The sequence below is a fragment of the Bombus impatiens genome, unplaced genomic scaffold, assembly GCF_000188095.3.
Source record: "Bombus impatiens unplaced genomic scaffold, BIMP_2.2 scf_0217, whole genome shotgun sequence".
NCBI classification, from domain to species: domain Eukaryota; kingdom Metazoa; phylum Arthropoda; class Insecta; order Hymenoptera; family Apidae; genus Bombus; species Bombus impatiens.
Window position 1 is genome coordinate 2,796,245 of NT_176636.1, and position 12,363 is coordinate 2,808,607.

General features: G+C 34.2%; 1 protein-coding gene across 5 annotated transcripts in view; it reads left to right on the forward strand.

Annotated features, from left to right (window-relative positions):
* Positions 1 to 12,363, forward strand: part of LOC100741781 — a 91,852-nt gene that overhangs the window by 1,738 nt on the left and 77,751 nt on the right. The window contains exon 2 of one of the 5 annotated variants that reach the window (XM_033319850.1): positions 11,808 to 11,848. The exons of 3 other annotated variants lie outside the window; for them this stretch is intronic. The gene's annotated coding sequence lies outside the window, so the exon portion shown is untranslated. Of the gene's footprint in view, positions 1 to 10,629; positions 10,684 to 11,807; positions 11,849 to 12,363 lie in introns of those variants that run through there. One more of the 5 variants, XM_033319851.1, reaches the window with a different exon arrangement.

The following is a 12,363-nucleotide window of genomic DNA, read 5'->3' on the forward strand; positions in this document are numbered from 1 at the left end:
GAAATTCCACACAATGAGATCTTTTTCATTGGTCAACGTATTTAACATTACGGTTTATTTAATATTAATAAACGTTCAGGTATGCATAATAAATAACAGCTAGAGAAGGAATTATTTTACGTATAATTTTCTCCCAATGATCGAAAATTCGTTATAAAAATTGAATAACTCGCAGCCTCCGAGAATATACAACGAGTGTTATAACTTTACGTTCGCTAGAAATTTGGCCGTTTTCTCAATTTTCATTTCATTTTATCACAATTGAAAAACCATCTGTCTTCCCATGACAAATTTATATCTCTCTGTTCCAATAAAAATCCTTTTAATTCCGATCACTGTCGTAATCGAATTCTTTTTACTCGTTTCTTTCACAAAGAAAAAGGAAAGGAAAGGAAAACCGCATGATAAAATTTTGAGTACCAAAAGGACCATTTTGCAAGCGTAACATAAAAGTATTATAAAAAAGCAAAAAATCATGAAAGCTATTCGCTGGAATTTTGCGACTCGGTTTTTCCCCCCTTTTTACCGCAATATGCATTAGGAATTTTTCTCCGAGGAAATCGAGGAACTAGCAAGTTTCGTGTACAAATCGAACGTACGATATTTCGTGGATTTATCTCAAGCAATGGGGAGCTATGATTTACGAAAAGGCTTCCGAGAATTATACTTGTTGACATTTGTGCATTTATGGCAAGTATAAATGTACAAAAATATAGAACGACATGCTAAAATGCACAAATGTACAGATATCAAAAATAAAATTTCTTTGAAATTATTCTATAATCGGTAATACTTTACAATTTAGTCGGAATTTGCGATTATTTTCAAACTTTGATACATCGAAAAGGGCTATCTAAAAAGGTGAAATGTCACAAAAAAAAGAACGTGTCGCAAACAATTTCCAATCGCGTTAAAGAATATTTTTCATTTTCTAAATGAATCTTCACCTCAGTACGTCGAAACATACGAAAACTCTTATTGGATGATAATTATTGATATTAGAAAGTAACTAAATATTACCCAGTAAATATTACCCAATGACTAAACCAGTAACTAAATATTACCCAATATTAGAAAGCAACTAAAATAAAATAAAATAACATTGATTACTCGATAGTAAATAAATACCATCGAGGTAAAATTATTTATTCATTCGATCGTTCGTTTGTAAGCGTTTTGAAAATAAACCTTTTACTTTGGATACAACTGTTATTGGCTAAACGAATATACCAACATGTAACAAAAATATAACATTAGTCATGCACGCCATGGAAATGAAGACGAATATAAAGTGTCTTTCGTATGTTTTTTAAACGTAGGCAACGATTCACAAAAAGTTCAACTGATGTACGAGTGAGTTGGCGTGTTTACATATACGTATTCGATTAATACAACTATTGGAACATAGTTGGTCCTGTGGGTGGATGTACAGAACGAAGGAAATCGTCTGAGAATCCTCGAACGAGCTAACACTAGAACTACCACACCAGTCAAATTGACTGGTTTTACAATTTTATTTTAAAATTCTTACTTTATGTTATATTTTTTCCCGCAATGATGTAATGATTTTCGCAACGATAACTAAAAGAATAATATAATGAATTTTATTTTCTTCTTTGTGTATTCAAACTGAAAATAATTTTGTATCTAGGCTATTTATACTAATACCAGTCGCTTTGACTGGTACTGGTTAAAATGTAAAAGGGTCCTGCAATCTATTTATCGAACCCCAATTAACCAGTTTCCTCGTTTTGTGCAACTTCACACACATTTTTCAAATTTTTACTGCGTATCGTTCGATATGATGATATCGGTTAGCAGGAAAATTCCGGATCGATCGCTAGATGCTAAGACTAGAAATACCACAGCAGTCAAAATGACTGGTTCGACAATTTTATTAATGTGCCAACCCTCGTTTAGGAATCGTAGTCGCAGATGGATTAATACCAAAAATGTACTACATAACATGGAATTCCTTTTGTAGGAAAGTAATGAATCAATAAATATAAAAATATTCTATTATTACGTACTTTTTTAAGACCAGTCATTTTGACTGGTTTTGGGTAGAAATAGCTTCGTGTTAACTATCGATAGTTTTAGTGTTAATAGCTGGAAGATTTCCCACCAATATGATATATAACAGTTTACAAAGTTGATGGCGAATGGGCAACATCGGCAACGAGCCTACGCTCTTCTAATCTAAACATTCCGAGAATCGTTAAAAGTGGATCGTAGTTGTGGCAGGTTGTTGGTACGTGTTTATCAATTTTATAGAAAACAGAAAGCAGAGATCGAAATAAATTATGAAAATAGATACTTGACACTCGTGTCACAGATTACAACACTAATGGACGATTAGCTGAAAATCTAATTACTTAAATATACGTACAAGCGAATTATCGAGGAATCACGTGGAAGATCGTGTTACTCGCGGAAAGATCGATTCGTCGAGTACACGATTTCGTCGCGTTTTACGATTTAACTGGCTGTTTGATGACACGATGTCTCGCGTGACCGGCTAAATACCTTTACCTCGGATGACGCCTTCGATGTACTCTTGTACAGATTCTATTTGCCAACAGGAAACCTTGGAACATAGACAGAGCATGAAGATCTTTTGCGATGAGTGTTCGCGGGTGTTATCTTTTTGAACACACAAGGAAACTCGTTAACACCGACGTTATAAGTCTTTGGCAATAGGTTCTGTGTAAGGATCGTTGAAAAACTGGAAATTAACGACGATGTCGAAGAAATATAATCGATGAATTGAATGTAGGTAATTTTTGGTTTATTTTTTAAACTATAAGCAGGAAGATTATATAGGGTGGTTGGTAACTGGTGGTACAAGCGGAAAGGGTGTGATTCTACGCGAAAAAAGAAGTCGAAAATATAGACGTTGATATAAAAATTCAAAATTAAACTACAGAAAATTTAAATTTGCGACACGTACTTTCAATGAAATTATTGTTTATAATGAAAACGCTGCTTACGAATAGCTTGTAATGGCAATGTGATAACTTGTTGAAATACAGTGCCGTATATAGGCAGTGTGAAAGGATTAAAAGCTATTACGATGCCAGATTCTGTTCGTCTCTCGTTTCTCTCGAAAGTTTTCAAACTCGTCATTTTTTACCCTCTCGTTTCACTAGAAGTCGCGAAAAGCATCATCATGACAAGCATCGTAATATACCGTTTGTTTGTAAAAATCATTAGGAAATATACGTATTTTAAAAATATACCAGTTACATTTGTTATTCTACTCTGTAATTGCAGAAATTTTATTCCGGTGAAAGAAACGCTGTGTGAATTTTTAAATAAATATCGATTCGACCGTATATTTAAGTGCTTTTCCCGAGCTTCTGCTGCGAAAAGTTTCCATTCATCGGTTATCGGTGCGAATATTTTCACGTTCCGTGACACACGTTACGATACGCCAACAGAGAAATAGTACAAATTGCGATCGTATATCCGACGCGCTAGTTCCGCCGCGACGATCTATCAATTATTTCGTTTATTTCGATGTCCGACGAGTTTCGCATTCCCGGCAAGAGAAAAACAATTTTTCGATCGATCTGTTTTCGATTCGTTTCTCGTCGATAGCCGAAGGAACGGCACGGTTCTCTCTGATGCGTATGAATTTGATTAAAATGGATGTGCAATAGAAACTCGGTAAACAATCTGACGCAAATGTGATGAATTTTTGTCAGGTGCCTGTATTTTCCAGATTGGTGAAGAGCATAATTGCATTCTATTTTATTTCCCTAGCTTTTTTTATCTTATAGCATTTCTCTTATGTCATATTTTTTTCTATTCCCGCACTTGTATTTATTGAAATAAATAAATAAATAAATCAATTTTTATGTCAGGCAGTTTCATACGGAAAACTAATATACGTATTTCTAATTGCCTTCTTTCCACTGTCTTTTCCCATTTTTAATAGAGAGATGCAACTTCCAATAATTAATATTATACAGAATTATAAAATTCCTAACGAAATAATGAAATCTCTGTATCATAATATCGTCCAAATAAAATCAGTTTCTTTTAATTCTCCACGTAACTGATGCAATGTAATCCGTTCAGTTCATCCGTTGAAGACTATACAACAATCGTTTCATTTCTCCTATTTTTGCATATTACGTGCATTCTGTACATTCTTGCACTTTTATTATGAATTTTCCGTAAATGTGTGAAAAATGCGCAGTTTGATACTAACATCCAATAAATAGCAATATATTGTCGAAAGAAAAAGGAAACGTAATACATTTAACGAAGACTTTAGTTGATCCAAACCGTACTTTCACCCCAATAAACTGACCCAATAAAACACGAAGAGAAACCTATAATCGAGTAACCCGATGAACGTCCAACTGTGCTAAAAAAATTAAACACTTATCGACGGTTTGTCTTCGATTTTCCATCTCCATCGATTCTCTTCCTTCAATCCCATAAACTTAGAGCTACTATCGAATCTTGGAAGTATCGACACGAGCTTCCAAGAGAAACGAAGTTTTCTTTAGAAGCAAACTTTCTTCTTCGAGTCACGTTATCCGGGCACACGGTATCGCATTATTTGGTTGTTTAATTAAAAATGCATGGAACACGGATTGGTTTCTCGCGTGAAGAACTTTTCCAAAGTAGAACGTGGATAGGTGTGTAACTTCCTGTAATCGTTCAGCGATGCGTTCGATGCGCATATATTTTAGCAACGTGTCGAATCTTTTCGAGTTTGGAGCCCCGGGCAATTCCTTTGGAATCGAGAAGCTGAAATATTAAAGGATTTGAATGACTGGGACGAAGATTGTCAATGGAAATATGTAGAAAACCTGTAATCTCGTAAGATATGTATTTGCGATTTTAGATTCAACGAAATTATTTTTGCTCTGGTCTAGTGGCGTTGTAGAATAAATAAGAGGTACAGTGTTTTACATTAAGTTGATATTTATATATAGAAAAGATAAGGTTTTCGAAGAAGATTTTCTAAAGAAATAAAATGTCAGAAAGTTTCGAAAATGGTAGAAATATATTACATATTTTTGAAAATGATACGTAAAATTTCTCGAGTTTTCGAAAACTGATTAATTATCTCACGAGTCTATCCACTACTTACGTAACCTTCGTTAAATAATCAGCAACCCAGCAAACTAATATATCCATCTATTCATTAAAGTGTCAAGGACTATAAAAAAATGTTAAATTAATTATCCCATAATTCTAAAAAGAATTATATCTCAGCCCTGCTTATCTAGCCTTCGTCAAATTAATTCTCAGCTAAACGATACTTAAAATTCCTCCACCGCTTCGTACCTTGAAGATTAACAGACAAGATTACCCAAAAATAAACAACGATCTCGTAACTCCGACTAGCTACTCCATATGAAATTTCCTGACCAACTAAAAAAGAACAGGGTAAAAATAGAAGAATTTCGTTTCATGCTGGTACGATAAAAATCTGCGAATTTGGCGAAGGTTATCGTGTTGGAGAACCAAAAGTGGTGCGTGAGCCACAGGTATCCACGGCCGATGGACTAACGTTTGACTATCGCTAATAACGCATAGCGTAAAAGCGGATAAGTCGGTTAACGTGGAACCTTTTTTTTTTTTTATCAATTTACAGTGAATTAATCCTGAACCTCGAATTATTTTTATCTACGTATAGCGTGACCGAGGGAAATAAGTCGCGGTCGAAAGGAGCGGCATTTTGTGATCCCCAACCGCGAATTATCGTTCCTTGAAAGACTTTTTTCAGACACGCTATATTCAGACCTCGAGATAACAAGTTCGTGTTACAGCAGAACCTTAAGCAGCGATACATAGTTACACGTGTGAATATCTTCTCAGAATTGAAATTCGAAGAAACGTTTTGCAATGAAATGGATCTTCTTACCTTTTTATTCGCGTAAATACTTTTGGAATTTAAAAAATTTTTTTAGGATCGTTGGTATCGTTTAGAGGTATATCCAGAGAAGATGGTAAATAGTTCGTAAGATATTCTTGAAATATCATACGTATACGATGTATAAATTGATATAAAGTGAGATAGAAACAGACAGAAATTATAAAATTCTATGTAAATAAAGAATCTATATATACATGTATATAATTGTATAATTCCTAATTTATATATTGGAATAGAATTGTATAATTTAAGTATATAGAATTTTGTAAACTATATAGTATATTATACAGATTTAATATTGTAACAAAATTAAATTTTGTTTGTTTATGTCGACTTCGTACGTTGAACAGTGCTTTAAGCAATTCTTAATATTTCTCGATACATATAGAAGAAGGTACGTTTCATTTTTATTTCTTTGACACAAAGAATCTTATTTCTTCTTTGAAGCTATAGCCATCAGACGACAAATCTATAAATTAAAAGGCAGGATTTCTAATTTATATGTTTACAATATACAATTACAAGTAATCGATAAGAAATTTATCTTTTATAGAAGGCAATAATGCTATAAAATTACAAAGAGTGATAGGAAATTAATTCTTGCAAAAAACTAGAAGATATTTTCTAATTGTCAAAATATTCCTAATTTTTCAACAATTTTTATTTCACGAAAGTCGTTCGAACCTCGTATCGCGTAATCCGATGAAAGTAGACAAGAATCTTAGGGAAGAGCTTCTCTCAGTCTTTTTTCGATTTTCCGTGACGTGATGAATAAGTCGAGAACTATTTTTCAATTATTAAAATATTCCTAATTTTCTATAAATTTTCATTTTACGAAAGTCGTTCGAACCTCGTATCTCGTAGGACAAGAATCATAGGGAAGAATTTCTCTTACATTTTCTGTGATCTTCTCGATCATGTCGAGCAACGTCGCTTACATTTTACATAATATTTTACTGACTGTGCTGAATCGGCCGGAATATTACGTCGTCGTGATTTATCTCGCCATCCTTTCGGCTTTCGTTTGCGTAACCAAAGGATTGTTTGTAGTGGCGACGATCTTACGGAGATATGTTGGAGCCCTCGAAAGGAAGCAGCTCATCCATCTCGAAGGCCTTTCGCGTTTCTTCTTCATCGTCGTCTTTCGTGTCCTTTGTATGACATATCGATTTATAATAAAAGTGGCTATAGCCGAGAACGGGGGCTGATCGATGACACGACATTTTTATCTATTCTCATTTCTGTTGGTTTCGAGGAAATGGAATGACTATCTTTGAGAGTGGAAGAGGAATGATATTGTTTTCTCGGTCTTCTTTGAAATTTATTGGATGAAACGTTGGTGTCAGTTTTTCGCCGAGATGAAGCAGAATTGGGGTTGGTTTTTTTAGAACTGGAAGCTTCTTTTTTTTTCTAGAGATTGCTTTTTTCTATGCGGAAATGTGTGGTTTGATAACACAGGGCACTGATTAGTGTCTTGCATACTTTGTACTGAAAATACAGTAATTTTCTTCTTGAAATTTAATGGACGTTGATTTTTTTTTAATTAAACGCGCGTATTTTAAGAGAAGATTGTATTCTACTTTTGACAAATTTATGTCTTGGTGGAAGATTCTAATGAAATTTTACGTTGATATTTGTTGCGGCTTTTTCTTAGGAATCTTTTTCTAAAGAAGACAGGAAGATCATTTTTATATAGAAAAGGATAGAAATCGTCGGTTTGATTTCGTTCGAAACATAGTCAATAGAAAGTTAATGTGGATTTTTCTCTGCAGTGAAACGGAATAAAGGATGATTGTTCAAAATTAGAAATGAAGTCTTCACAGCGAAGACCGTATTTTTCTTTTGATAAATTTTTAGATTGATAACATTACTGCTATTTTTATATTAATTATCGCTTTAATTAACTTGGAAATCTTGCATTACGATCGAATAGAGTTTCCTTGCGATATGATATGGTAGCGATCATTTTCATTAATTCTTCCTTTAATATTTTTCACTGTACTTTCTTTTTCTTTATCTTTTCCGTTTAATCCTATTTTATCTGCAAGCAATTCGGATTAAAACGGAGCTCTCAAACTTCTAATTGAATAATCACGCAGATACCATTTTTGCCTGTTAGATTTATGAATATTAAAGTCATCCTTTAATCAGACCGTATCCTTTGTTTATACGTAATTACTGTTTCCCTGGATAATGAACGCATTTTAGGAAGCTACGAGAGAAATTCCACTGTCAGCGAAAATATCGCAAAGCCTGGACGAGTAAGAACGAATTTATAAGTTAACGTAGAATAAAAATTATTTTAAAATTGCCTGGAATTATAATGAACAGAAGGAGATTATCATAAAGCATTCAGAAAAAATAATTCATCCAGTATCTTCTTAATTCGACAAATCAAGAATTCTTCCTTTTTCTCCAGCTATTTCCAGATTAAAAATACTAATCTAAAGTTTATCCACACAGCCGTCCAATTAGCAATATTTTTCCAGCAAGATTTAGCAATTTTTCTCTTGCCATTTAAGGTCACAAATTTGCGAAAATATTCTACTGAGCTTTTCGATTCACAACCATTCGAGCAGACTATTTAATCTCCGATCTTTACGCAATTTTTATGAACAGACGGGCTTCTGAAGAGAAATTCCCGAAGAAATAAGATCGCGGAAAATTGCTAAAGAAACGTTTCTAAAGGGGTGAAATCTAAGAATATCGTATATTTTTTGTACAATTTATGCATTTTGAAATTCCGCATAGACGCATAGATGCTAACTCTCGTTCGAAAATAGAACAGTCCGCGATTGACTTTCATCAACCTACGTTTCTTTTAATTCCAGAGACAATCTCTGTTCGATCGGATGAAAAATAAAACGACGAATGCGAGAATGTAATCCACTGTTAGTATGACGCTCTACAGGGGGCAGCCGATCGAATTCCGTTCAATTATCAATGAATTACGTCAGTCGGCCGCCTATTTGTCGGTGGCAAATGTCAAAACAAAGAAAAAAACTATTCGTTCTTTGACGCAAGCATCGTGTACATGCGTGTCTACTCTATGATGTAATTTTGTTTCGCGACAGGGTGACTGTACTTTCTTTTAAAACTGGTTCACACACGGCCAATATCATCGATATTGCTTAGCGACAACCAACCAAATTTTTCGTTATCGATAATGATTATCGGTAACCAAAATAAAATTCGGATCATCGATAATAGTTACTAGATAACAAAAAAAAAAAAAAAAATTCCAGACATTTATATTGGTTACTGATAACCAAACTAACCGATAACTACCGATAATGAAAGAAATTTTTATCTTTTATAACTGTTATTCCTGTTTTATAACCGAAAAGTAATTTGTATACTATTCCATACGATCATCGAGCATCCTGGTTTAAAATAATGTATATTTCAATCAGCGACCAGCTGTTGGTCTATTTGACCAAGAAATCTAAAAATTTGGAACGACGTTTCTCTAAACTGTCCGACTAAATTTTAGTGTTCACACGCGACATTTCACTAACGTTAATTGCTTCTTGCCTCAGCTACTGTAATGTCTTACTCGACTATCGCATTAAAATCTTGGTGTTCAGTCACGGCAAGTTACTAAATTCCTTGCTACTCGTCTGCTGTACTAGTCGTGTCTGAACCAGCCTTTAGAGATTAACAATAAGACGCGAAAGATGAAAAGCTCGACGTGACGGTGAAGGATCCTCGAGGCTAGTAGTTTGATCCGTGCGAGGTCAGACGTGGCTCGATAAGCCTCCGACGGATATGCGCTCGGCTCAAGGTCGAGTGTTTGGAACCTCTTTCTGTAATTGGATTAACTAAACTTTCCTCGTTGAAGGAGTGGAAATTTTCTTTTTTAATAAATCATTAGTGGACTGCGGACTTTTATGTAAATGCATATTTTCGAGAATATAATTAAAAAGGTAGAACGTCCGCCAATATACATAGGATGACGTCGATACGCTTGATGCATCATTGATATAGTGCTAGAAAAATTCTTTTAAATTGTTGAATAATTTATAAATTAACCCGTAATCGCGCGTGAAAGATTTTTCTAATCTTCGTAAATTAATCTTCACCTTATTTTAATTGAGTTAGAAAAATTGATTTCCAATCAATTACTAATCAATATAGAATTTTCTTTAGTTTGAACTTTTCAGCAATATCTTTTCCAGGAATATTATCTTAATATACCATCTGCTTATCTCTCTATCTCCTTGAAAATATCTCGCACGTCCGTTTTTCAATATTCTTTTAGCGTCGTTCATAACATGTGCTATATTTTACATATCGTACATACTTTTTCATATCATTCTATGCATTTCTGCATCTTCAATCGTCCCATAAATGCATCAAAATCTACGGTCTAATTATCAGTGTTATCGTAAATTTAATCATCCGATAATATTCTTTTTATTTCGTTTTAAAGAAGAAGAGGAAAAAAGGACAAAGATAAGGAAGAAACAGAAGAAAACTCATCGAACTGATAAAATGTTTGGATAGTTGTTAATGATGCCTCGAATGACGGAATTCCAGCGTATCGAATTCCCATTTCAGAAACTCGACTAGTCTATCGTTTCACCTGGACGATGGATCCCAAAGATAACGTTAACCGGAGAAAAGCTGGATCGAGCGGATGTTTTTCTCTCGAGTTACAGCAGTAGCTGTATTATCACAGTATCATGCGCAGCATCGAGCAGGAAAAACAAATAGAACGAGATAGAGATAGAGATAGACAGATAGATAAATAGAGAGAGAGAGAGAGAGAGAGAGAGAGTAGGGTTGGTCGAGAATTTCGCTTAGAAATTCCATCCACGGTATTCTTCCGCGTTTCGTGACAGCGTTACGATCCATACCTTTGCTGGATGCAAATGATGAAGTAATATACGTGCTCTGAGATGCATGAGAACGTGCAACACCGATGACGAGATCAAGCAACTCTATATAACTCGACAACTTTTCTTAATTTGCTATTCGTTACACTCTGTTCTTGTCTGCGAATTTAAGCGTAGTTTTCTCAAGTCTGCAGAGAGAAAGAGTTTCTTCTGTTCATTGCCTTTCTTCTTCTTTTTCTTTCGTTGCAGATGGTTGCACACAAGCAGAACAGTTCCTTCTGAACAATTTTTTATTTTTGGCTTTGAACGATGGAATAGAAACAGTTTTATATATAGATATACATATAGTTTGAAGAGAATTTCTCTAGGAAAAAGTTGCTCCTGTTTCTCATTTCTTCGAGCGAACAGCGATACGCAATGATATTCGTGCACTATTTCTTGGATAATTTCTTATTCTTCAATTTGAAAGATGGAATTGCAATGAACGAGGTAGCGTTCAGTATAATTTTACATAGTTCGTTAACTTCCTCAACTAGTATTTCATCAATAAAAAATGTTATGCTTTAAAGGTGTGCGATACGAAACTTGCAACTATCGTCCATTGGATGTATCAAAAATTCCCTTGCAAAACTGGTTGGCAACTAAGTGATTGCGGGTTTTGTCGTTACCACCTAATGACAAAGTCAGCAATCACTTAATTGCCAACCCAATATATGTACATAGAATATGTATAGGGTTGTACGAAAAGTGTCTTTCTTTTACAGACACGCCTTTTACAACGACGCATCTTTATACAAACATGAAACCTAATCTGTCGAACGTTGTGATGTTTATTTTGATAGAACAAAATGGATCATACGTAATTCAATAAAATAATGTAAAACGGAAAATGTTATGCATCCATTGTTTCCTTATAAAACGAAAGAAACTTTTCGGACGACCTGATACTACGAAAGGAAGTTTCTTAAGACTGCAACATTATCTCTTGCGAATGAATGCTATAGAAAGGAAACTGAAAGATTTCTTGGAAGCAGTTGGCAATATGTGAAGCATTATTGCTTTTATTGCAGGAATGTGCACCTGTGCTTCGAACTTGAAAGAAGACAAATGCGTACGTATATTTAGAGGAAAAGAAATTCATATATTTGAACCAGAGAAAATGATACACGAAAGAAGGTGAAGATAACTTTCTAACTAGATCACCAACAAAGGGATAGATACGAGCCTTTGCTACTTACGTTTCACTCCACACACTTGAGGCAGCCACTCGAGGCGCCTTCTGGTTTCTTTGTCGAACATCTTTTTACGTTTGAAAATTAGGTTTCTAGGAAATTACGATTTCTCAGAATTTTCTCCTTGCTCTTAGCTTTTCCTGCTACACCAGCAATGTTTCTTATTTTGCACATACTATTAAATATTAATATTACATTTTTATATACACACCTCTGTTCATAATCGTCGATGCACTTACGGAGGATTAAATAAATCTGCAAGATCTCATGCGATACCTTAAACCATAAAGATTTCATATATTCAACATATATACATCCATAATTATCGCGTATCACAAAATTTATTCTAAAAATACTTACAAAAATTATTGCATATTTGTAAGTTACTATAAAA